The sequence below is a fragment of the Triticum urartu genome, chromosome 6A, assembly GCF_056163025.1.
Source record: "Triticum urartu cultivar PI428250 chromosome 6A, HENAU_Tu73, whole genome shotgun sequence".
Lineage (NCBI taxonomy): Eukaryota > Viridiplantae > Streptophyta > Magnoliopsida > Poales > Poaceae > Triticum > Triticum urartu.
This window is the reverse complement of record NC_141878.1, coordinates 47,219,381-47,224,155: the sequence shown is the minus strand read 5'-3', so window position 1 is coordinate 47,224,155 and position 4,775 is coordinate 47,219,381. Positions and strand designations below refer to the sequence as shown.

Sequence of the window (4,775 nt, the reverse complement as noted above, 5' to 3'; positions counted from 1 at the left end):
AACCCTGCCTACTCATCTTTAACTCCTGTGAGTTTCCAGATGTTGTGCAAATGGGTACCTCTGCACCAAGCATATGAGAAAATCCAGTGGTTCTGACTATCCTCTGCTTCAGCACCAAGCGCCGATTCATGACAAAGATCAGAAAGATATGCATTTAGCCAGAGGATGGTATCCCAGTTCCATCTTGGAATGCAAGAATTAAACAGATTCATGTGAAATCTCCCCAACATGAATTGATCGTCAACCATTTGAAAAGTGTGCACAAATCTAACACAACAACACTTACTTGCAAAAACACCAAACGCTGTTTGCCAACCAAACAGAAATAATAACAGAGAAAGGAAATATATGGCAGAAGAAGCATAGTTTATTAGTAATGCAGGCTAGGATATTGTCGGTACATTCTCATCGCTCCTCAATTGTCTCACTGGAAAGATTAAGCAAACAATCATAGTTCAAACCAAATCGACAAAACATTCAGCTAGAGCTGTTAAAAAAAAGCTAATAGAGATATTACAGAAGTTTCTGGCTGTCCAACATAACCAACTTGGGCATCGCTACAGTGGTGCAGCCATTTGGTCTGAAGCTGGTGGGGTTGAGCCCAAGCATGGTACAATTTCAGTCCCTATCTTCCCTTGCGGGCGAGCGGCTGCAGTGTAACAGTTTTAGCAAAACATGAGAAGGCATTTTCAGCATACTAACCTGCGGCGCCTGTCAGAAATTTATAAAACTGAAAGTAAGACTATGCTAAATAAATACATTTCAGAATATTTACATCACTTTGATACCTTTTAGGCTTTTACTACACAAATTCTGCATATGATTACAGAAAACGGAATCAATTGCTTTCAGAAATTAGCTCAAAATTGCTCAATGAAACCTTTAAGATTACCACTAGAATTTTCAAACCAAATTATGAGAATCCAGAAATATAAGAACTATCATAAACATGAACATTACCCGGATAAAAATGCGGTAAGGTTTGAATATAACCAAATAAGCCAGTCCCACTTTCAACCAAACTGATAATTATTTCACAAATCTAATTTCATCTAATTTCATGGGGCAAAAAGGATCATGGGACATATCCAAACCGAGTTACCAAAAGAGATTGTTACATCGCTTAAGCTGTTATTCCCAATAGGCTTCTGTAATGCCTAGACCAACATGGGACAGATCAGCAGCAGCAGAGCCTAGCCTTCGTACTCCCTGAAAGAAAGTACATTTCAAAGAAGGATAAAGGAAAGAACATAAAGAAGAAAAGCATGTGAACACACAGTGATACCGTTTTAATCACAGGAAGATTCACTTACCCTAGTAACGTCAGTAAATTCCTTGAACAAATTTATATTGGCTCATATCTGCTGCATGAACAATCTGTATTACATACATTATGACTGCTTCCTGAAATACTTAAATGAACAGGTACATTGGGTCTACGGTCACTGGAATTGTTATGGCGCTGCTAGAAGGAGGGCGCGAGAGGGCCGGCCGGGGGCCTTTTGCCCACGGCCGGGCAAGATGGAAGGGATTTCCTTCTTAATTCTTGCTTGATTAGATTGATACATCTCTCTATATATAGAGAGGTTTACTTGACTCCCAAGCAAGGCTTACTTGACCCCTAAGAAAGCGACCCTTATCTCTAATTAACCCTAAGACTAACGGGCTATACCGCCAGTCCAGGCCATTAGGCCCATTACGTACTCTAACACTATTTTCATGGCAGGCACACACAGGTGTGCTCATATCGTTCTTGTACAGTTGTACACGAGAAAATAGGCTACCTTGTCTGTTGACCAGACATGAACTTTTTGCCCATTACAATAAGCACCTTTGCCTGTTCAAGGAGCAAACAAAACATTGAAAACTATTTTAATAGTTAGAACCAGAACAAGGAAGGACGCCAATTGCTGATCAAAGATCCTACCGGAAGATGCAGGAACTGTAAGAGTGCTCCAGCACAAAGGCCCACCATAAAATTCCACCTAAATGAGATGGAAATAATGTGTGAGTAATATACAGAGAGAAACTATTTCCAAGACCAATACTTTCTGTCTCCAATATTCCATAAACTTATGGTTTGAGAATGATAGAACCAGGAGTCCCGGTCTGAAGCGTTAGGCGTGCTGAAAGAGTTGGCTAGAACAATGTCAAACTGTAACTAGTAAATTTCATTGTTTTCCTTTTCCATGAGTTCAGTACCATTATTTTCTCGCCCAGCTGTTAGAAAAGCATTGCATTCTAATTAAGATCCAAATACGTACTACACTAATTAGTTATCAGACAGCAAAGGATCCCAAGTGCATGAGCCAGCAGTAGGATCAAAGACAGCAGCTAAAGGGTATTAATTACTGCTTACAACACAGGAAATCACAAGCAGGCACATGCTGAATAATAAAACATCTAAATTCAGATTGAACAGACATCTAGATTCAGTTAATGATGACAATACACCTCCCCAATGTATACTAACATACGTAACCAGATCATTATAAGCCATAACTACATCGACCATCAGCCAACTCAACAAGGTCTTGAACCTTGGTACAAGCTACAAAAACATGTAACCTATCCTTGGGGTAAACGGCGATTGCATGTATCCTATCCATGGGGTAGCGAAAACACAGACAATACGAAGCTGGTCAGCTTCAGAATAGATATGGGGTGGCAAATGGTGATTGCATCATCCACTCGGTTGGAACTGCCGGTGAGCTTTGAGCAGAGTCATACCAGCTGACTGAGGCCGCTTCATCGTCCGTGCTCTCGCCTCCTGTCCAAGAATCGCAAATTCCAGCATACGGGGCACACGACAGGAAGCTGAAATTTAGCATTGCTGTCTGGCTCTGCAAGTCAGTTGGCAGTGGTTCGATGATGGGCACCGACAAGTCAAATTGATCAGAATTGTGAAAAAGGGGTGTGACTGAACCACCATGGAGGACGGTGCCGTAGTTGCTCACCATGGAACCGGCATGGTCGGGCATGCAGAAGCTGTAGTTGACCACTGGTTCAGGGACAGGCATCAACAAGTCACCCAGAAAGACTTGATCAGAATTCTCATTGGCCATGGAGAAGCTGCAATTGACATCTGATTCAGGTAAAGGCATCAAGAAGTCACCCAAGACTTGATCAGGCGTGAGGCCGGACATGAGATCATCAAGAAGCTGGTCCACTGAGACGCCATCCGAGCAGGTGTACAAGCCTGGCTATGGCTCGACGGCCGGCGGCGGAATTGGTGCAGCAGGAGGGACAAGCAGCCGCCGCTTCACAGTCTTCACCGGAGCTGAGTCGTCTCCGGCCTTCCTCTTCCTCCCCCTCCTGTATGCCGGCGACGTCGGGAGGGACGCAGATCGGGGCTTGCGCGGGCTCTGGTAGACCTTGCAAAGAACTGGAACTGTCTCACCTTTCTCATCATCTCCTTGACGATCATGAGCCACACTGAACTCGACCATGAGCCACACGGCCTCCACGGATCCGTTGGCATGGACGGGCTTGTACCTGAAACTCTGCTTGTACCCGACGACGCGTCCCTCGCCGTCGAGAACGGCCGCCCTCCCCTTCTCGGCGTGCCACGTGCCCTCGCCGCCGCCGACGGCGCGGGACCTGCGCTTGTCGTGCCCGGACAGGGCCTTGGCGGAGCAGAAGAAGTACCAGCACCGCCGCTCGGCCCCGGTCTTGGGCGCCAGCGGGACCGCGGGCAGGAGGCCCGAGACGAGGGCGGCCGGATCTGCGCCGTACGCATCGGCGGTGTGCAGGAACCTGGCGACGGGCTCAGGGAGGGGCTCGCCCGCGATCATGGGGCGGAGGTAGAAGGAGATGAGGTCGGCGTCGGAGGGGCTGAACCTGAAGCCCATGGGGAGGATGGAGGAGGAGGCCATGGGACATCGAGATGGCGGCCGGCGGGGAGCTGGCTAGGGTTCGGTGGATCTGGGAGGCGCCGGCGGCGGGTTTGGGATGGGAGGATCGAAGACGCGTGCGCGCTCTGCCGCCTTTTGTAGTGCTGGAAATCTTGAATCTTGAATCTTGAGGGATGGCGCGTATGGAGAAGAGGACGCGGGTTTGGGTTTGGGCTGATGGGAGGGGGGGAAGACGCGTTCCGTGGGCTCTTTCCATAAAAGAAAACCAGTGATTTCCTTTCGCCGGTCCGAACTACACACTGAAGATTTGCAAAGATACTTTCTAAAAAAAAGACACTGCTACGCGTTGGCCAGCGGATCATTTTAAAAGATCCGTCGCCTCACGAGCTGTCGATATATGATGGATTGAGTGGCCGAGCGTCATCTTCGATCATTGAACACATGTCGTATTTGTATGAAATTTCTGCAATACATGTTATGTTGCAGAAAATTTTGTAACATAGGTCAAGTTGCAGATTTTTTGCAACAAGGTCTTGTTACAGTTTTTTTTTTTTTTGCAACAGAGGTCTTATTGCAATTTAATTTTTTTGTAATAAAGATTTTGTTGCAATTAATTTTTTTTGCAATAAGGTCTCGCTGCAACTTAATTTTTTGCAACCAAGGTATTGTTATAATTTTTTTTGCAACAAAGACTTTGCTGCAGAAACGCATTATAGGGAGCAACAAGCAGCGGCCACGTGGGAGACAAAGACACGCGTCGCACGGATGACAGATGCATGCTCGCATGCGATCCACCGAATGAAGCCAAGCATTTTTCAAAAAAAAAAAAGCTGCAAGGATGATGATAACGGGATCTCCTCGTTCAGCGCCCTAAGCACCAGAACAGGTTTGCTGGCGCCCGTGCGCCCTGCTCGTGGGCCG

The 4,775-nt window shown here is 46.5% G+C and overlaps 1 pseudogene across 1 annotated transcript; it reads right to left on the bottom strand.

Moving 5' to 3' along the window:
* Positions 1-263: 263 nt before the first annotated feature.
* Positions 264-4,017, bottom strand: LOC125516320 (uncharacterized; annotated as a pseudogene). The gene is made up of 2 exons (XR_015609427.1): positions 1,314-4,017; positions 264-1,209 (listed from the first exon to the last, which is right to left on the bottom strand). The product of XR_015609427.1 is annotated as an uncharacterized LOC125516320 (transcript).
* Between the last annotated feature and the right edge of the window lie 758 nt (positions 4,018-4,775).